Source organism: Nannobrachium achirus (assembly GCF_963921795.1).
Source record: "Nannobrachium achirus genome assembly, chromosome: 24".
In the NCBI taxonomy this organism is placed as follows: Eukaryota; Metazoa; Chordata; class Actinopteri; order Myctophiformes; family Myctophidae; genus Nannobrachium; species Nannobrachium achirus.
The window spans coordinates 5,415,775-5,438,274 of NC_137831.1; the positions used below are offsets into that span (position 1 = coordinate 5,415,775).

The window sequence follows — 22,500 nt, forward strand, 5'->3', positions numbered from 1 at the left end:
AACTGCTCCTGGTGAGCAAGTTGGTGCCTTGCATGGTTTCCTCTGCTGTAGGTATTGTGTGAATGGGTGAATGTAATGCACAATCTGTGTAAAGCGCCTTGGATACAAGCTCTACATAAATGCACTATTTCTGTAGGCCTGTCCCCTGATAGACAGGGCTGTCACCATTCATGACAATTTACTTGACCACTAATTGTCACACAAATAATTGCAGTTAACAATTGTAGTGTGCTTTTGACATTGAATACTGGAACATATGAATGTGAAATGAAAAATTAAATGAAAATACATGATTTACTATGGCCAGAACAGTCCATAAAGTATGTGCACAACCTTTTCTCATCTTCCGTTATTTTTTGGACAATGTGTGCTTGAAACTTTTTTCAACAGACAAAGATAAATGTAATCCATTACGACGATTATGGAACGATCACTGAGATTATCCCAGAATAGTTGCCATCAGGGGATTATGTAATAATTGCGTGGATTAAAGTCTGAGCGATTTCAATCATTTTGATTCCACAGTCTTCCAAGAAATCATGCCGTGCACCGAAAATAGACTGCACAAGCTAAGATCATCTATTTCTGGTTATTAGATATGTTTAGATGAAAGAGTCATTGAAGTGTTCAAGCCAGCAATAGAATAGATTAGATTAAAGAGAATTGGTCAAACTAGCTATAGAATGGCTGTTCAGAAGCATTTCCCCGCAAATAAACCCTAATAATATGAACACAACATAATTCTACATATTGTGATAAATGTTATAAGAAACAGCGCTAGTGTGTGGGAGGCTCCTTTCACTCAGTTTAACACATCACAGATTTGGGGACGTTGGCCAAACAAAGGTTTTCAGTCATGAGATTGTATTGAGCTTTAACTGTGACAATAGACGATGGATCAGTTTAGTCTTTGGTTTACCAAGTTTTTGTCAGTCGATTAGGCATAGTTTTTGTATGCTTCTCCGTCCCCACCCATGTGCCAATCTTGTGAACTCTTGTAAAAATAATAAACCTTTAATTCCACCCGTCTTGTCAGTTTGTTTATCAAACATTAGAATGTTCAGTTCTCAGTCTGCTGCTCTGTTATTACACTGTTTCACTGATGTATTGATTAAATTAACTCGATCATCGATCAAAATCCTATGACTATTTGTCGACTACGAATCTTATTACTTGAGGATGGCCTTACCTACATACTGTACATACAGTACAAGCTCTCTTTCTCTCTCTCACTCTCTCATACAGACAAATTGTATGCATGCACACACACACACACACACACACACACACACACACACACACACACACACACACACACACACACACACACAGTCATCAGCCACTTGCTGGTCTTGTGAACAACTGTTGTCGACAGAAAAAACAGCCGGCTAGCTTACCTTGAAGCTAGCCACAACATCAGTTACTTAAGCTGATATGTGTGTATATATACACACACCCCCACCTCCCTTCACACACACACCCACATGCACATGCACACGCCCACACGCATTGCACACATGCAACACATACACACAAGTCAACGCAAGCAGAACGCACCCAGTCCACTACCAGGCTGAAGTTTATTCAGCGACTCAGCATCTTTTAACGCCGGCCTCGGGCAGTCACGTGACTCAGCGCGTTTTAACGCTTGGCCTCCGGGAGTTGTCATGTGACGTGCTTGTATGTGACACACACACACACACGCACGCACGCACACACACACACGTATGATTCAGCTTGCTGAGTGGTGTGTTTAGAATGGAGCGAGGCTGCAGTGAGTCAGCGAGTGGATGTCCATGAGTCGGCGGTTCTGTGTGAACCTTTGATGTGTGGACTCACTTATCGCTGAGTCACCGTTACGACACACATCGTTTAGAGATTTCACTAGTCTGGGGGGGGGGGATTAGGAGATTATTACACATTTAGTCAGAGGTTGTTGTGTGTATTCATGTCTCAATGTGTGTATGTGTTGCATAGATCTGATTACAGAGGGGAGAGTGCAGGTGTGTGTGTGTATTTTGGATTCCACATATTTGTGCTTGAGTGACTGAGTTTTTAATGAAGAGACACTGGCCTGATGACTTCTCAAGCTCAGTGGTTTGTGCATACGTGCGTGCTTGCGTGTGCATGCTTGTGCGTTCGCTTAATTACTTCAACACTATGCTTCATTCATTGACCACGGAGGACCCCATGGGTGATGGGTCTGTACTTGGTCCCTCCCTTTTTTTCACTCACGCAAATATCTTTGCAGAAGATTCTAGCACACCTGCAAAGCCCACTGCCTCTGTAGGTCAGCTTGTAGGTCAGCTACTTTATGGTGGTCCTTGAAAAAAGGTTTTTAGAACCACCAGTAATGTAATTGTCTAACGCAGGGGTCTTCAACCTTTTCAGGCCAAGGACCCCTTAGTTGAGAGAGAGAGAGAGAGAGAGAGAGAGAGAGAAAGAGAGAGAGAGATGAAGCAGGGACCCATACAACCTGTTCATAGATTCCATATAGTTTCATTGTTTGACAGCACAATCATCAGTGTATTTTGGAATCATGTCAATTTGTGTTATCAGATATTTAACTTGAACCGTCAATATTTAATAAAGTTGACAGCGCGAGGCGTTGTAGATCTGCTATTTTTGTCTAAAGTTCTCAGAATAGTGGTTAATATAAAAAAGGAGAAAAAATGTTCTATCACACAAAGATTTGGAGGACCCCCTAGGGGTCCCGGACCCCCTGTTGAAGACCCCTGGTCTAACAGATGTGAAGTCCAGCTCTTCCAGTGTGATGATAAAACCCTGGTTCCAAAATGTTGGATCTGGTGGATCCTTCGGTTCCTCCGGTTCCTTCGGTTCCTTCGGATCCTCCGGTTCTGGATCCCAATCCCAGTCTGTGGTCCAGTCCAGAGTCAGGAGTCCTCTGCAGGGAGAGAACTAAAACATGGATCCGCTCCATCACTCCTTTCACCCACTAATGCTCATGGATCGGCTGGACCGCCACATGGATTGCGTTTCGCAATCGCAGCCACAAAAATAGACAGTAAATCAAATCTGATGGATTCTGTTTCTCTCTCTCTCTCTCTCTCTCTCTCTCTCTCTCTCTCGCTCTCGCTCTCGCTCTCCAGGAGATAAAAGTCTGGTTGCAGAGCGGAGTGGCGGTTTACGTTGACCTTTGACCCCAACAGGAAGAAAGGAACGCCGCTTCAAAGGTAAGCTGGCACCTTACACCTTATACTTAATACTTAAAAGAACATTGATTGTGTAAATAGCAGATATAAAAGCTCACAGCGTGTTGGGTTTCATTTTATGCTCTCAAGAGTTAAATTATTGTTAAACATCTGCATTACTTAATTTACAAGAAGTCTACACAATTAGAGAATGTAGAAGAATTGTTATATTTTGGTCAACGTTTGCCTTTTTTGGTCAAATGTATCCTGTGGTGCCAACATCAATACAGCATGGAATTGTGGACAAAATCATATCCAAAGATATTTGTACGTTTTGGGTCTGAGAGGCTAAACGCTATCAAACGGTGCCCCGTGGCTCAAACAAACGCTGAATAAATGATGGACCTTGATGTGAAAAGGGTTGAAAAGCCACTGAACTACGAGTGGTTGTGGATGTTAAAGTGGGTCAGCAGCCATGTGGGCTGCATGTGGGCCATGGAGAAGGAAGGGGCAGAGTCTTATGACACAACAGTGTTGGTTTATTATACAGTACAGTGTGTTTGTCCCAGACCTCACGGTCACTGAGACAGGAGACAACAGTGTTGGTTTATTATACAGTGCAGTGTGTTTGTCCCAGACCTCACGGTCACTGAGACAGGAGACAAACAGCTGCTGCCTGGTGGAAGGGTTGGAGAAACAGCTTCACTGCATGGTGGAGGGGATGTTTGTCATGTTGATGCGACTGTATATATAATACTGTACTGTAGTGTCCACTTGTCTACTGTCTATACTGCTGCTTTAGTATAAGCCACTACTCTGACTACTGTGACCACTGCTGCTTTAGTATAACACACCTGCTACTGTTACTATTGCTATAGTAGTATGTGTTTTCTCTACACACATCTTTTTTTCAATCTGCAGCTAAATGGATATTTCTATATAGCATAAAAGGTGTATATATATTTTTTTTTAAAACATGCTTTTCCGACGCACACTGGCCTTGCATTCCAGGCGCATACTCGCGGGTTCGAATCCCGATCCCGGCGACCTTTGCCGCGCGTCACTCCCCGTCTCTCTCCCTGTTTCCTGTTTACCTATAAAGGCAGAAAAGCCCCACAAATATTGTAAAAATAATTTCCGTTATATATAAGCGGAATTGCCTGCCCGTGGCTGCCGTTGTGAACTGTACCAGCCTGTCATGGCTCGGCCGAAATTGACAAGAATGCTTTTTTGGATTAAAAAAACAAACAAACACCCAGACCATTTTTTTTTAAGACTAAATAACAGACAAACAAGGTAAAAGAGCGATTTACCACGGAATCCTCCTGTCCTGTTACCCCACACTCACTCTCTGTGGTGTTGAGGAGTTGTTTGGCCGTCAGTGAAGCAACGAGGGCCTTGAATGAGCTGTTGTTGAGTCTCAGTTTCACACTTGATGTTGTTTTGTCTTCGGGGTCGGCTGCCTAGAGAGAGTGTGTGTGTGTGTGTGTGTGTGTGTGTGTGTGTGTGTGTGTGTGTGTGTGTGTGTGTGTGTGTGTGTGTGTGTGTGCGTGTGTGCGTGTGCGTGTGTGTGTGTGTGTGCATAGTGCATACACACGTGTGTTTTTGTGAAAGTCTGCCTCCATTTAATATGTGCGCCTCTCAACCATGCAGAACAGCTGTCACACACACACACACACACACACACACACACACACACACACACACACACACACACACACACACACACAGTGTGTGTGCTGACTGCAGCGCCTGTTGGCTGCAGCTGTGCATATGCATGTGTCACACACCACCACACCTGTCCTCAGCCTGCTGTTGACTCAATGATATCATGTGATGATGATCAGTGGCTGCATGGAAATGAGAGAGGCTCATAGAGGCCTTCCACAGCCAGGGAAATGAGAGAGGCTCAGGGAGGCCTTCCACAGCCAGGGAAATGAGAGAGGCTCAGAGAGGCCTTCACAGCCAGGGAAATGAGAGAGGCTCAGAAAGGCCTTCCACAGCCAGGGAAATGAGAGAGGCTCAGAGAGGCCTTCCACAGCCAGGGAAATGAGAGAGGCTCAGAGAGGCCTTCACAGCCAGGGAAATGAGAGAGGCTCATAGAGGCCTTCCACAGCCAGGGAAATGAGAGAGGCTCAGAGAGGCCTTCCACAGCCAGGGAAATGAGAGAGGCTCAGGGAGGCCTTCCACAGCCAGGGAAATGAGAGAGGCTCAGAGAGGCCTTCCACAGCCAGGGAAATGAGAGAGGCTCATAGAGGCCTTCCACAGCCAGGGAAATGAGAGAGGCTCATAGAGGCCTTCCACAGCCAGGGAAATGAGAGAGGCTCAGAGAGGCCTTCCACAGCCAGGGAAATGAGAGAGGCTCAGAAAGGCCTTCCACAGCCAGGGAAATGAGAGAGGCTCAGAGAGGCCTTCCACAGCCAGGGAAATGAGAGAGGCTCATAGAGGCCTTCCACAGCCAGGGAAATGAGAGAGGCTCATAGAGGCCTTCCACAGCCAGGGAAATGAGAGAGGCTCATAGAGGCCTTCCACAGCCAGGGAAATGAGAGAGGCTCATAGAGGCCTTCCACAGCCAGGGAAATGAGAGAGGCTCAGAGAGGCCTTCCACAGCCAGGGAAATGAGAGAGGCTCAGGGAGGCCTTCCACAGCCAGGGAAATGAGAGAGGCTCAGAGAGGCCTTCCACAGCCAGGGAAATGAGAGAGGCTCAGAGAGGCCTTCCACAGCCAGGGAAATGAGAGAGGCTCATAGAGGCCTTCCACAGCCAGGGAAATGAGAGAGGCTCAGAGAGGCCTTCCACAGCCAGGGAAATGAGAGAGGCTCATAGAGGCCTTCCACAGCCAGGGAAATGAGAGAGGCTCAGAGAGGCCTTCCACAGCCAGGGAAATGAGAGAGGCTCATAGAGGCCTTCCACAGCCAGGGAAATGAGAGAGGCTCATAGAGGCCTTCCACAGCCAGGGAAATGAGAGAGGCTCATAGAGGCCTTCCACAGCCAGGGAAATGAGAGAGGCTCAGAGAGGCCTTCCACAGCCAGGGAAATGAGAGAGGCTCATAGAGGCCTTCCACAGCCAGGGAAATGAGAGAGGCTTAGAGAGGCCTTCCACAGCCAGGGAAATGAGAGAGGCTCATAGAGGCCTTCCACAGCCAGGGAAATGAGAGAGGCTCATAGAGGCCTTCCACAGCCAGGGAAATGAGAGAGGCTTAGAGAGAGGCTTAGAGAGGCCTTCCACAGCCAGGGAAATGAGAGAGGCTCAGAGAGGCCTTCCACAGCCAGGGAAATGAGAGAGGCTCAGGGAGGCCTTCCACAGCCAGGGAAATGAGAGAGGCTCATAGAGGCCTTCCACAGCCAGGGAAATGAGAGAGGCTCAGGGAGGCCTTCCACAGCCAGGGAAATGAGAGAGGCTCAGAGAGGCCTTCCACAGCCAGGGAAATGAGAGAGGCTCATAGAGGCCTTCCACAGCCAGGGAAATGAGAGAGGCTTAGAGAGAGGCTTAGAGAGGCCTTCCACAGCCAGGGAAATGAGAGAGGCTCAGGGAGGCCTTCCACAGCCAGGGAAATGAGAGAGGCTCAGAGAGGCCTTCCACAGCCAGGGAAATGAGAGAGGCTCGGAGAGGCCTTCCACAGCCAGGGAAATGAGAGCTGCCTGAGACGGGCTGTGCCCACAGGACTGTTAGAGTTGCATGTAGGACTGTCCCCTCATAGACATGACTGTCCCCTCATAGTACAGGCCTGTCCCCTCATAGACAGGCCTGTCCCCTCATAGTACAGGCCTTTTTTTTATCTGTTATATGGCCCAGTGGGAATGGGCCTTCTGTGGAAGAGTGCTTGAGCAAGACTCTGAACCCCGGCCCTAACTGCTCCTGGTGAGCAAGTTGGTGCCTTGCATGGTTTCCTCTGCTGTAGGTATTGTGTGAATGGGTGAATGTAATGCACAATCTGTGTAAAGCGCCTTGGATACAAGCTCTACATAAATGCACTATTTCTGTAGGCCTGTCCCCTGATAGACAGGGCTGTCACCATTCATGACAATTTACTTGACCACTAATTGTCACACAAATAATTGCAGTTAACAATTGTAGTGTGCTTTTGACATTGAATACTGGAACATATGAATGTGAAATGAAAAATTAAATGAAAATACATGATTTACTATGGCCAGAACAGTCCATAAAGTATGTGCACAACCTTTTCTCATCTTCCGTTATTTTTTGGACAATGTGTGCTTGAAACTTTTTTCAACAGACAAAGATAAATGTAATCCATTACGACGATTATGGAACGATCACTGAGATTATCCCAGAATAGTTGCCATCAGGGGATTATGTAATAATTGCGTGGATTAAAGTCTGAGCGATTTCAATCATTTTGATTCCACAGTCTTCCAAGAAATCATGCCGTGCACCGAAAATAGACTGCACAAGCTAAGATCATCTATTTCTGGTTATTAGATATGTTTAGATGAAAGAGTCATTGAAGTGTTCAAGCCAGCAATAGAATAGATTAGATTAAAGAGAATTGGTCAAACTAGCTATAGAATGGCTGTTCAGAAGCATTTCCCCGCAAATAAACCCTAATAATATGAACACAACATAATTCTACATATTGTGATAAATGTTATAAGAAACAGCGCTAGTGTGTGGGAGGCTCCTTTCACTCAGTTTAACACATCACAGATTTGGGGACGTTGGCCAAACAAAGGTTTTCAGTCATGAGATTGTATTGAGCTTTAACTGTGACAATAGACGATGGATCAGTTTAGTCTTTGGTTTACCAAGTTTTTGTCAGTCGATTAGGCATAGTTTTTGTATGCTTCTCCGTCCCCACCCATGTGCCAATCTTGTGAACTCTTGTAAAAATAATAAACCTTTAATTCCACCCGTCTTGTCAGTTTGTTTATCAAACATTAGAATGTTCAGTTCTCAGTCTGCTGCTCTGTTATTACACTGTTTCACTGATGTATTGATTAAATTAACTCGATCATCGATCAAAATCCTATGACTATTTGTCGACTACGAATCTTATTACTTGAGGATGGCCTTACCTACATACTGTACATACAGTACAAGCTCTCTTTCTCTCTCTCACTCTCTCATACAGACAAATTGTATGCATGCACACACACACACACACACACACACACACACACACACACACACACACACACACACACACACACACACAGTCATCAGCCACTTGCTGGTCTTGTGAACAACTGTTGTCGACAGAAAAAACAGCCGGCTAGCTTACCTTGAAGCTAGCCACAACATCAGTTACTTAAGCTGATATGTGTGTATATATACACACACCCCCACCTCCCTTCACACACACACCCACATGCACATGCACACGCCCACACGCATTGCACACATGCAACACATACACACAAGTCAACGCAAGCAGAACGCACCCAGTCCACTACCAGGCTGAAGTTTATTCAGCGACTCAGCATCTTTTAACGCCGGCCTCGGGCAGTCACGTGACTCAGCGCGTTTTAACGCTTGGCCTCCGGGAGTTGTCATGTGACGTGCTTGTATGTGACACACACACACACACGCACGCACGCACACACACACACGTATGATTCAGCTTGCTGAGTGGTGTGTTTAGAATGGAGCGAGGCTGCAGTGAGTCAGCGAGTGGATGTCCATGAGTCGGCGGTTCTGTGTGAACCTTTGATGTGTGGACTCACTTATCGCTGAGTCACCGTTACGACACACATCGTTTAGAGATTTCACTAGTCTGGGGGGGGGGGATTAGGAGATTATTACACATTTAGTCAGAGGTTGTTGTGTGTATTCATGTCTCAATGTGTGTATGTGTTGCATAGATCTGATTACAGAGGGGAGAGTGCAGGTGTGTGTGTGTATTTTGGATTCCACATATTTGTGCTTGAGTGACTGAGTTTTTAATGAAGAGACACTGGCCTGATGACTTCTCAAGCTCAGTGGTTTGTGCATACGTGCGTGCTTGCGTGTGCATGCTTGTGCGTTCGCTTAATTACTTCAACACTATGCTTCATTCATTGACCACGGAGGACCCCATGGGTGATGGGTCTGTACTTGGTCCCTCCCTTTTTTTCACTCACGCAAATATCTTTGCAGAAGATTCTAGCACACCTGCAAAGCCCACTGCCTCTGTAGGTCAGCTTGTAGGTCAGCTACTTTATGGTGGTCCTTGAAAAAAGGTTTTTAGAACCACCAGTAATGTAATTGTCTAACGCAGGGGTCTTCAACCTTTTCAGGCCAAGGACCCCTTAGTTGAGAGAGAGAGAGAGAGAGAGAGAGAGAGAGAAAGAGAGAGAGAGATGAAGCAGGGACCCATACAACCTGTTCATAGATTCCATATAGTTTCATTGTTTGACAGCACAATCATCAGTGTATTTTGGAATCATGTCAATTTGTGTTATCAGATATTTAACTTGAACCGTCAATATTTAATAAAGTTGACAGCGCGAGGCGTTGTAGATCTGCTATTTTTGTCTAAAGTTCTCAGAATAGTGGTTAATATAAAAAAGGAGAAAAAATGTTCTATCACACAAAGATTTGGAGGACCCCCTAGGGGTCCCGGACCCCCTGTTGAAGACCCCTGGTCTAACAGATGTGAAGTCCAGCTCTTCCAGTGTGATGATAAAACCCTGGTTCCAAAATGTTGGATCTGGTGGATCCTTCGGTTCCTCCGGTTCCTTCGGTTCCTTCGGATCCTCCGGTTCTGGATCCCAATCCCAGTCTGTGGTCCAGTCCAGAGTCAGGAGTCCTCTGCAGGGAGAGAACTAAAACATGGATCCGCTCCATCACTCCTTTCACCCACTAATGCTCATGGATCGGCTGGACCGCCACATGGATTGCGTTTCGCAATCGCAGCCACAAAAATAGACAGTAAATCAAATCTGATGGATTCTGTTTCTCTCTCTCTCTCTCTCTCTCTCTCTCTCTCTCTCTCGCTCTCGCTCTCGCTCTCCAGGAGATAAAAGTCTGGTTGCAGAGCGGAGTGGCGGTTTACGTTGACCTTTGACCCCAACAGGAAGAAAGGAACGCCGCTTCAAAGGTAAGCTGGCACCAAGTTACGCGCTATGAGCTTGTATATCTGCTATTTTGAATAGCCAAACAATGTGCTATATATACGGTATATGTATACACTGTATATACAGCTAAAATCTAAAATGACGCGGATGCTTTCCTGGTTTCAACGTGTTAATAAGACTACTAGTCTACACTAGGACTTTTCCGGGCTCCGGGCTTTGGGACTGCAGCCACTGTTGCATTAACACCATGTACTCTGCCATCGCAGGTCAGTTAAAATAACCTTGTAAAGTTGTGAATTGCTGCTTTAGCAAGCACACATGTGGCAAAACAGAAATAGAATGGGAGGCGTCGAATCTGTAGCTGCAACAACAATTAGGCAGCTGTCAAGTCAAGCAAGTTTTCTCTTTTTTTTTTCCTTTTTTTTTGTCACCCTGGTGGTCTTTATTCTCACGTAGCCAGGCTTACCCATCTGTGAAGAGAGAAGCATGGTCACGACATGCTTAGAAAGGTGGGACTTTGTGAATTTCCCTGGAAGTTGTTTTTACACAGTGTGCTGTTCCTGCAAACATACCTGCTGAAAAAAAATATCAGGTTTACTTCTGCCGGCTCCTTCAGTTGTGCTCGAAATAAACAATATCTAAACAAAATGTGGTTTCTGACAAAGTTACACATTACATTTTTATTAAGAGCGAGTTAAGAGTTACAAACTATTTTTGTTTGTTTAGCTGGGGGACGTGAAATGACCTGCACCGGATGACGTAACTTCCCTTGAACGCACCAAAATTCGAGCACTTCCGTTAAGACAACGCACAGCACGGGTGGTCTTAAAAAAGCTGTGTTTTTTCAGCAGTAAACCCACCAATCACCACACACCATGACAATAAACCCACCAATCACCACACACCGTGACAATAAACCCACCAATCACCACACACCATGACAGTAAACCCACCAATGACCACACACCATGACAGTTAACCCACCAATCACACACCATGACAGTAAACCCACCAATGACCACACACCATGACAATAAACCCACCAATCACCACCCACCATGACAGTTAACCCACCAATGACCACACACCATGACAATAAACCCACCAATCACCACCCACCATGACAATAAACCCACCAATCACCACCCACCATGACAGTTAACCCACCAATGACCACACACCATGACAGTAAACCCACCAATCACCACACACCATGACAGTAAACCCACCAATCACCACACCGCTGCTTCTGTCGCCCTCTTGGGTCCAGCGGCTGACATGACATCCTTATATTGTTCCGTGTTGCGTGGTGGAAGAAGTACTCGTAGGTTTTTAAAAGTAAAAGTATCAATACCATGATGTAGATCTTTTTCTTCAAATTTTTATCCCACGATTTTGCAACCCATTTTCACCCAGTGCCAATTGCCTGTGTAATCCTGGCCTCTGCTCTCCCTCTGCTGTGCCTGGGGAGACAACGGACTGACCTCATGCTTCCTTCTATGCATGAGTAGTCCAAGTTGTTTCTTTTCACCTGACAGGGGGGATTTCCCCGGGATGGACGTAGCAGGAAGGAACACGTTATTCCAACCAGTTCCTTTCCCCTCCATCAGGCACCCCGGCTGGCCAGGGGGAGGCATTATTGAGACCAGGATTACTGCATGTTTTTGTGAGGGTATCAACCCTAGGAGCCACAGGGAGAACATGCAAACTCCACACAGAAAGGCCCTATCGCCGACCCCACCTAGGGTGTGGGCGCACGCGGAGGGAGGAACACGCCCCCAGCACCCACAGCGTCCCCCGGCGGGAATCGAACCCAGGACCTTCTAGCTGTGAGGCAAAGCGCTAACCACTGTGCCACCGTGCCCCCTTATAGATAATATACTCTTACAAGTAGAAGTATTCCTGTTTTCAAAAATGTCCCTTCTGTAAAAGTATAAAAGCAAGAACATGTACGATCTGAAAGCTCACAATGCATACACAAACTTTGGGGCCCCCAACGACCTTCCTGAGGCCCTCTGTGAGGATGGGGGGGGGGGGGGGGGGGCTCGTAAATCAGCGTCTCCCAAAAACGGACAGTCGGGAAACCTGTTTTTTATAAGGTCATGAAGTCACTATTCTTTTACGGTTCCTGATTAAAATATCCTCCCTTTTTTAATGTAGCTTGTGATTTTATTTTATTATTATTAACAAAAGTGATTAATTGAAGGTATCCTTTGTAAGTTATGGTCCTGGCGAACTGAAAACGTAGGTACCCCTGCCACGTGTGTGTGTGTGCGTGCGTGCGTGCGTGCGTGCGTGCGTGTAACCCTAAGCGTGTCATAAATCAGCTCCAAATGAAAGAGCAGTCCATCCTGTGAGGATCTCTCATGGAGAGAGAGAGAGAGAGAGGGAGAGGGAGAGAGGGAGAGGGAGGGAGGGAGAGAGAGAGAGAGAGAGAGAGGGGGAATGAGAGAAAAGGAGAGAGAGAGAGAGAGAGACAGAGAGAGAGAGAGAGACAGGAAGATCATCCTGCTAAATGGAACCATGTGAGAGAGCCAGCACTGCCTGGTCGTCACTCGTCAGCCAGAAACCTCGTATCTCCACGCTCTGCTTTTGGTGTCTTTTGGTAAATTATCGCCCCTACATCATACAACAGCACAGGCACGTGCACACATAGACATCAAAGGGGGCTTGAGCCCTTGCCCTTTTACCTGTCTTTAAAATGTGCCAAATCTCCAGACCATGAATGCAGTTTTTACTATGGTGAAAGAAATGCAAATGCCCCCTCTTTCCATGCCATACCTGAAGGCAGCATTCAAGAGAATTGTCTTGTCCAAACTCTCCTGAACTTGAATGCAGCATCTTATGTTGAAAGAATTGCCCTCTCTGTGTAGAAATCCATGCCGTTACGCCACATCTCCAGTATTGACTCGATTATACTTTAATTCCGTGTGGTATCAAGCACCGAAAATAGCCGACGCCTTGTGAACTTGGAGGTCTGCTATTTTCGATATTTTCATCAAAAGGCCCTTGGCTTTTATAAATGTCAGCCCCTCCCTCTCTAACATTCTCTGCATGTCCCTGCTACAGCGTAGGGCGGGGGTGGTATGGGTTTTAGTTGTTGTGGTGATAAGTCACTGTTTACAGACGGTATGGCGGTATCTTCCACCAAGAGGTTGTCTTGAATGAAAACAAAAATCTCACCAGTGCTGAGTGACGCAACTTAGTAACGCAACACACATGAAGCGGTTTGCACCGCTCTCCAAATTGTAATATGAATAAATGTAAATACAAAATAATAATCACGGTTATGAACTCAACACTGCGTTAATGCATTACACAGCCGCGGTATCGCGGTTATTGCACCCAGCCCTAGTACAGCGCAGTCACACAAAAAGCATCGAAAGTAGCAGATCTGCGAGCTCGAAGCGCAATGCGACGCGCTTCGAGCTTGTAGATCTGCTACTTTTGATGTTTTAGATGTTTTTGATGTTTTTGATGTTTTCGATATTTTCGATGTTTTTGAATTTGAATCCTGAAAAGCATCTAGAAGCTCACGTCACCATCGTGCCATCAGTGCTCTAAAAAAATCAAAAATAAAAATAAAGTAAACGGTTGAAAATGCTCACCTCTAATAATGACATGCCCAAGACATACAGTCTAGGGACACCAGGTTGAAAGTGGTGCAAACATGGTGAAAACATTGACGGTTCTCTTACGACATTGTCAACATTTCTGCAAAGTGAAATAATAACCGAGACACGGGCCAAACCGTCAGGCTCTGGGTTGTGTTCCACAGACCTGTGTGTGTGCGTGTGTGTGTGTGTGTGTGTGTGTGTGTGTGTGTGTTTTTGTGTCACATTACGTGGTTTAGTTCTGGCCAAGCCAGGATTGTGAGCTCTCTGTGGTGCAGAGAGAAGGTAGTCTGGGACGTATCACTGGTCACTGGTGGAAGAACAACTCAACATCTTTTTCTCAACAAAGTAACTAAGGTTTTCAAGTGGAATAAAAAGTACAGTGTTTGCCTTTGAGATGTAGTGGAGTAGAGGTAAACTTATAGAACATTAAGACATACTCCAGTAAAGTAAAAAATACCTCAAAGTGTTACTAGTACTTGAGTAGATGTACTGGTTAGTTTACACCAGTGGGCAGTGTTCCAGGTCCTTTATGTCACGTTGTGGGATCTGTTGTCTGTTGGAGTGATCTCCCATATGTCAAACTCAAGGCCCGGGGGATTGAATTATCTTCGGCCCGCGGGATGATATTTAATTACTATTAGAACTGTCCCACTGGCCACTGGTATATTGCACATGCAATGTCTGGGATTCGAACCAAGGTCTCCCGCATGAAATTCCAACATCTTACCCATTAGACCAAAGAGATATCCCTATGGTTAGGGGGGGAGATATTAGACTTTTGATGCCATCAGGCTGAGGCAATGACACGCACACACGCACCACCATAATACTACAAGTCCCACAATGCACTGCTAGTGCATTGGCGCGTATCGAGAGCCTGTGACTGCAAGCCCGCGTTTAAATAAACATTGAACCAGTCCGGCCCTCGACTTGTACCATTTTTAAATTGTTGGCCCCCTGTGCATTCGAGTTTGACATCCCTGTCCCAGAGGATCTGAGACTGCAGGGGTTCCCAAACGTTTCCATGCAAAAGACCCCCAATTTAATATGTATTTGGCCATGTGTGTGTGTGTGTGCGTGCGCGTGCATGTGAATAGCACATGTTTGCATGTGTACTGTTTGTACCAAAGTGTTAGATGAAGGTTGAGACACCTCAAGCTCCTGAAAGTAACTATCCACAAGTTTTCCAACATCCCATCATGCATTGTGCAGAAGGTGTGCGGCAGCTTCCGGCGTCGCAGCCGAGTGTGATCTACAAGCTCACAACGGTTGCATCTGCGACGCGACGTGAGCTTGTATGTCTGCTGTTCTCCGGAAGTGTCCCACAAATAATTCTACAGTAAACTATCACGGAAACAGGCGGATGCGTTAATGAAAGAGAGCATCATTTAGTCTAAGTGGAGCCTAGACCAGATAAGACTGAAGGCTCATGTTTTGCTTCTGTGGATTCAGTAAGCATCAGCTTACCGTCCCTGTCAGGTGGAAACCGCATTTCCAAAAAATCCAAAAAATATTTTTTTTGTGTGGCGTTTGACTATGATCAAGTAGGGCGTTAATACGTGAAAATGCAGGACGCCTATTGAGTGGATATGAAGATAAGAGGTTTCTGCTTGAGAGAAAAGATATATAGAGTGTTATTCTAACAGGAGGTTGTCCCTGGTTGTTGGACTCACAGCTGTTTACTGTGTCATTCCCATGCTCTCTCTCTCTCTATCTCTCTCTCTCTCCTTCTCTCTCTCTCTCTCTCTCTCTCTCTCTCTCTCTATCTCTCTCTCTCTATCTCTCTCTCCTCTATCTCTCTCTCTCTATCTCTCTCTATCTCTATCTCTATCTCTCTCTATTCTCTCTCTTCTCTCTCTCTCTCTCTCTCTTCTCTCTTTCTCTTTCTCTTTCTCTCTCTCTCTCTATCTCTATCTCTATCTCTATCTCTATCTCTCTCTCTCTCTCTCTCTCTCTCTCTCTCCTCTCTCTCTCTCTCTCTCTCTCTCTCTCTCTCTCTTCTCTCTCTCCCCATTTCCTGTCTCTCTCCACTGATACCATCACATACTGTACATAGGGTTAAAGAATGCTCCCAAAAATAACTTTTAGAAGGAGGGGAAAGAAATAAAGTTTCTGATAATAATTAGACCCATTTGATCCCGACAGGGTCATTTTCTGCTTCACTCAGCTGATTGATGCTCAAGTGGTCAGACATCCGGCTGGAGGGGAGGGGGTATTTAAGGGTTAAGTGTTTTGCTCAAAAGACACATGGACACATTGCCGGAATGGCCGCCCCATCACACAGCGCAGGGGTCGGCAACCTTTTGGAAATGAAGTGCCATGTTTTTATTTTCTAGATGGTCAGTGTGACATGTCAACATAACTTTTAATGGCACCCCATCAACATTATGTCATATTTTGATTGTCAGGACATTGTTATAACGACCATTAGACTCAGAGCAATAATCCACCTATATCCCTGACTCCCTCCCCAGTCAGAGTTCAGAATTATAATGAATGTAGAATTCATGTCATTTGCTGCAAATTAGGTGACTTAATGTAATTGACCACCTTTAAAACAATATTTGATTTTAAAATATAGATCCTCTCTCTCACTCTTCTGCCAGTGTGCCAGTGATCTCCCTCCCCTGTGCCAATGGTGGCTCCCGTGCCCAAGGTTGCCTGGCCCTAACATAACGTCTTTTGGCCAACTATTGGGTCCAGAGCTGCTGGTTGCACCCCCCCCCCCCCCCCCCCCCCCCTCTCTCTCTAGAATAGTGACACTAGGGTTGGAGTGGTTATGGAAAATATCAATAAATTGTGTCAGATAAAGAGCAGAAGATATGATGAGAGCTCACTGCTCCTTGGCTCCAGACATGAGAGCCAGTGATCTAATGCTTCCTGCTGTCAAGCACACTGGAATGCAGAAAAAACTACTAACATTCTTTATTTAACCCATTTAGGCCTAGAATTATTGAATGCTTTAACCAGTGAAAAATAGCAGATATACAAGCTCGCAGCGCGGCACCGTGTGCCGCGCTGTGAGCTTGTAGATCTGCTATTTTTGGAAAAAGTTGTGAAAACGTGTGCAAATCTTTGAATATATGTATTTTCAAAGCGAACGTTTGTAACTCAAATTTTGCTTCTGGGTGGTCCTTGGAACTAGATATTTTGAGATGGGGGTCCGTGGCCAAATACATATCATTTTGGGGGTCCTTCACATGAAAAGGTTTGAGAACCACCGACATATAGTAGTCTCTCAAGAACAGACTAACTGAGCAACATAGGTTTTTCAAAAAATCTTAGAAGGATTCAAAAGACACTTATATTATCGGGTCAAAATTCAAATTTTCACGATTTTTCAAAAATAGCAGATCTACAAGCTCGCAGCGCGGCACTCGGTGCCGCGCTGTGAGCTTGTATATCTGCTATGTTTCAATAGTTAAAGCATAAAATAATGATACGTAATAATGTGTACCCGTTCTAAAGTAAAAGTATTAATACTGCAACGTAGAAATACTCTGTATTGTAAGTGAAAGTCCGGAATGCAAAACTTAAAAAGTTCCAAAAGTATTGGTATCAAAATGTACTTACGGTAAAGTACCAAAAGTAAAAACGTAGTCGTTGTGCAGAATGTCCCATTTCACAAGTTCAAAATGTACAGACATCTTTTGAAAATAGCTGATCTACAAGACAGCGTCCCATCGAGACACAGTGGTCCTCATTCATCAACATGGTGTAGGGCAGGGGTGGAGCAACTTTGATGACTACATTTTCACACTCACTCCAGAGGGCCACAATGCATATACATAGCAAAAATAGCCATTCTACAAGCTCAAAACATGTCGCAGTGTGACACGTTTTGAGCGGGTAGATCTGCTATCTTTGCTATTTTTGGAGCTGTGTGAAGCACAGGCTCCCTATACGTGGCCGTGTGGGTCTGTCTGTGTGTCTGTCTGTCTGTGTGTGTGTCTGTATGTAGCCTGAACTTCCTAAACTTCGGCACGCTACTAGTCCCACAGTTTTGCCACCACACACTCGCGCCATATGTCAAATCGACAGGCTTACTCGGGAATCGTGGGCTAGTAACTTGCTAAGAGAAAGGTTCAATAGTTTAATTGATATTAATTTATTAGTGAATTAATTTTCCCCATTGACTTATAATGGGAATCGCAAAAACTCACATTCAATTATTTGTCTCTCGCAAACCATAGGGGCTAGAGTTTCAAGACTTGGAGAGGAGGTTCATAATGATTTCAAGGATTAAATAAAAAATAATTGTGTCATTTGGCCGCATGGTGGCGCCATAACACCCCACTTTACGTTTTGGCCTGTAACTCTTGAACCGTAGGTCGGAAAATTAAAAATATTTTTTCCCTGGATTCCTTGGGTCATGACGCATCTCCCCATATAGGCCACGCCCATTTGCGCCATGATAGATTTTCCGCCATCTTGAATTTTCTCCAAAACACACTTTTTGCTCCTTTTCCTACATATTTTCTTCAAATGTCACAAAAATCGGTACACATGATCCACACACACACACACACACACACACACACACACACACACACACACACACACACACAGCTCCACTTCACACGGGTGTGATTTTTAATTGGAATCCTGAAAAGTAACTTTTTTTCCTCTTTCATTTAAATTTCAAATGCAATTATATGTTCTTATGTCAACTTTATGAACTTAAATACAAATACATTGGACATAACAAATACAATAACATTTTAATACTAGTCATTTAGCTACTAATATAGACTGAAGTAATTCAATGGGTAATTTTTCCATGTTTGGAATTGTGACAGCTGAAATCAATAATACATCAGTACTCCAATATCAACCTGCGGGCCGCATTAAGTGAAGGTGAGGGCCGCATGTGGCCCCCGGGCCGCCAGTTGCCCATGTATGGTGTAGGGCATTCACCAACTATTCAAATATTCCAATATTCGAATATCAAAGTCACTATTCGACATTGTTCACCGAAGTCGAATATTCGCTTATTTTTTTTTATTTTATTGTTTTGTCTTTAAAAAAATATATATATTTCTTCATGGTTTATAAAGCTTGGCTTGATAGGAAGTCATAAGAACCCTGACAAGCACTTGGAATTGTAGGTATTACATTTAATGTGACTCGGTTCCACAGATAAATATTGTGAAAATAGCAGATCTACGTGAGCATGTAGATCTGCTATTTTCACAATGTTCGCCTCTTGCTTACTTAATATTTGACAGTTTGGCCAGTCCTGTCCAATATTCGACTATTCGAATACTTTGAGGTCGAATAATTAGATATATTAAAATTCACTATTCGTGAATGCCCTAACGTGGTGCAGATAAACATTTTGGCGTGCGCCAGAATTTAGGCAAGTGTCTGCATTTATTATCGCATTGTGACTTTGACGTTTCAAACAGTCATAGAAAGGTTATAGAATTATGGAAAATATAGGGTTTCTGCACAGACAGCAACGATATACAAAAACATGTACATACAGACAGTATGTTCAGTCAGGGAGATTTTAGTTTGTTCCAGGCGTCCCTTATTTGAATTTCAAATAAGCATACTAGCATAAGAACGGACATGTTTTACTGTGTGTGTTGTTTGTATTTTTCTTCTTGTGCTCCGACAAATGTGTGTGCGTGCGTGCGTGTGTGCGTGCGTGCGTGCGTGCGTGCGTGCGTGTGTGTGTGTGTGTGCTTGTGGGTACGCATACATAGCCTACTGTACACTTGAGCACATGTGTGTTGTTGTGAGAGATGCCAGATGGATTTATTTGATCCTCGACTGTCTCTCTCTCTCTCTGTGGGTGTGTGTAGAAAGTGTGGCGGCTCTGAGCGCGTGCACGTGGCACGCTAAAGGCTCTGAGCGTGTGCACGTGGCACGCTGAAAGCACGGCACGCAACACTGTTTGTCACAGTTAGCGTTTGTTTCATTGACACTGTGTGTGTGTGTGTGTGTGTGTGTGTGTGTGTGTGTGTGTGTGTGTGTGTGTGTGTGTGTGTGTGTGTGTGTGTGTGTGTGTGTGTGTGTGTGTGTGTGTGTGTGTGTGTGTGTGTTTGTCTTTAAAAAAAAAACAACGAACCGAAACACTTCCTCGTCTCTGAAACATAATCTCCACGTGACCGAAGACATCTGACCGAGACCGCAGAGAGGAGAGGGAGGGCCTTCTGTGTGTGTGTGTGTGCGTGCCCGTGCGTGCGTGCGTGCGTGCGTGCGTGCGTGCTTGCAGCATGGTAGGAATGCAGGATCTAGTTGAGATGATGTTGACACAAAGCGTCTCATCTCTGTCACACAAACACACGCGTGACAAACATCACCAACACGTGAACTGGACAGTCTGAGGTCTGTGGTTCTCAAAGTGGGGTCCGGGGACCCTGCGGGGTCCTTGAAGGGCTTCCAAAAGTTCTATATGCGTGTGACATCATCATCATACCCGGAAGTTATGAGGGAAGTCAGGGAACGCCTACTGAGTGAAAAATACTGTCTGGCCTTGACAGCCCAATGAGCCCATACATCCCAATGAGCCCATACATCCCAATGAGCCCATACATCCCAATGAGCCCATACATCCAATGAGCCCATACATCCCAATGAGCCCATACATCCAATGAGCCCATACATCCCAATGAGCCCATACATCCCAATGAGCCCATGCATCCCAATGAGCCCATACATCCCAATGAGCCCATACATCCAATGAGCCCATACATCCCAATGAGCCCATACATCCAATGAGCCCATACATCCCAATGAGCCCATGCATCCCAATGAGCCCATACATCCCAATGAGCCCATACATCCAATGAGCCCATACATCCAATGAGCCCATACATCCCAATGAGCCCATACATCCAATGAGCCCATACATCCCAATGAGCCCATACATCCAATGAGCCCATACATCCCAATGAGCCCATACATCCCAATGAGCCCATACATCCAATGAGCCCATACATCCCAATGAGCCCATACATCCAATGAGCCCATACATCCCAATGAGCCCATACATCCAATGAGCCCATACATCCCAATGAGCCCATACATCCAAACAGAAAAGTCCTATCTGATTGCATTAAACGTCAGGGACGTTCAGAGAATGTTACAGATGCAAGGGGCTGACATTCCTAAAAGGGCCTTTTGGTGAAAATATTGAAAATAGCAGACCTCCTATTTTCAGTGCTTGATACCACACTAAACTAAGCACCAGTAAGACTCCCTAATCGGGAGATAAGCGACCGTCAGGTCGCAGCGTGATTTTAGGGCAAAATGTGTAGGAGCAGTGTCCAAAAATGTGGTTGAAAAATCGGCCTGATGGTGGCGCTATATGGGACATCCATATTGATAAGATGAGTGTAGACATACTGTGTACCCATTTGCGTGATTTTAGGTACTGGAGATGTGGCATAACGGCATGGATTTCTACACAGAGAGGGCAATTCTTTCAACATAAGATGCTGCATTCAAGTTCAGGAGAGTTTGGACGAGGCTCTTGAATGCTTCCTTCAGTATGGCATGGAAAGAGGGTTAGGCATTCATGGTCTGGAGAGGGCACTTTTTACATTCATGGTCTGGAGAGGGCACTTTTTTACAGATGGGTAAAAGGGCAGGGTTCAAGTCCCCTTTGATGTCTATGTGTGCACGTGCCTATGCCATGTTAAACTCACTTTGCCACTCAGTTTACCATTCACTTTATGCATGTGCAAACCCTCTATACAGTAAAACAAAAGATATACCTTGTTTTAATGTTCTGGTCTCTGCTGGTGTAGATGTGACTTACATTCATTGGAATGTTTTCTTCTGAATTTCTTTTGAATTTCATTGGTCCTCCCGCCCGTGTCCAATCAGTGAGAGCGGGAGGTGGGTTCAAACCTTTTCAGAGGGGTTTGAGAACCACTGGCCAATGGGAAGGGGGCAGCAGGGGTTGGCTGCAGCCAATCGCTAGGCAGCTGGAGAGGGGTCATAGGGTCATTGGGGCGAGGGTCTCCGTTGGGGGGAGGCTACATTCCCAGCTGCTGTGTGTGTGTGTGTGTGTGTGTGTGTGTGTGTGTGTGTGTGTGTGTGTGTGTGTGTGTGTGTGTGTGTGTGTGTGTGTGTGTGTGTGTGTGTGTGTGTGTGTGTGTGTGTGTGTGTGTGTGTGTGTGTGTCAGTCTGTTTTTGTGCAGTGACCGCTTGGCAACTGCAAGGTTCCCAGTTCGATCCCGGGCTCCCCCAGAGTTAGTGTAGAAGTGTCCTTTGAGCAAGACTCTGAACCCCTAGTTGCTCCCGGTGAGCAGGTTGGTGCCTTGCATGGTTTCCTCTGCCATCGGTGTATGAATGTGTGTCAGAAAGGACCCTCGCCCTCCCTCTGTGAATGGCTGAATGTAATGAATGTGCTGTATAAATGCACCATTTAGTTTTGGTGCATTGAGCATTCATCTGTGGCTGTCTAGTATGGTAGAACAAGCTGTGTGTGTGCATGTGTGCGTATGTGCGTGCGTGCGTGCGTGCGTGCGTGGCGTGGCGTGGCGTGCGTGTCTCTCTCTCCACACACATGGGCAGGTGGTGAGTGTGTGTCTCACTCCACGTGTGTGTGTCTCTTCACACATGGGCAGGTGGTGGTGTGTGTGTGTGTGGAGGGGGTCCCCACTGTGCAGGGCGTCCCCTGACAGGTGGTCCCTCGCAGACCAAACAGAAGGGGATCACAGAGACACATTAACCCATTCACAACTTGGAGTGGAG

At 45.5% G+C, this 22,500-nt stretch overlaps 1 protein-coding gene across 1 annotated transcript in view; it reads left to right on the plus strand.

Annotated features, from left to right (window-relative positions):
- The window catches only part of raph1b (Ras association (RalGDS/AF-6) and pleckstrin homology domains 1b), a 136,765-nt gene that overhangs the window by 43,673 nt on the left and 70,592 nt on the right, over positions 1-22,500 (plus strand). Inside the window, 2 exon segments of the mRNA XM_080720132.1 lie at positions 3,111-3,194; positions 10,111-10,194. The gene's annotated coding sequence lies outside the window, so the exon portion shown is untranslated.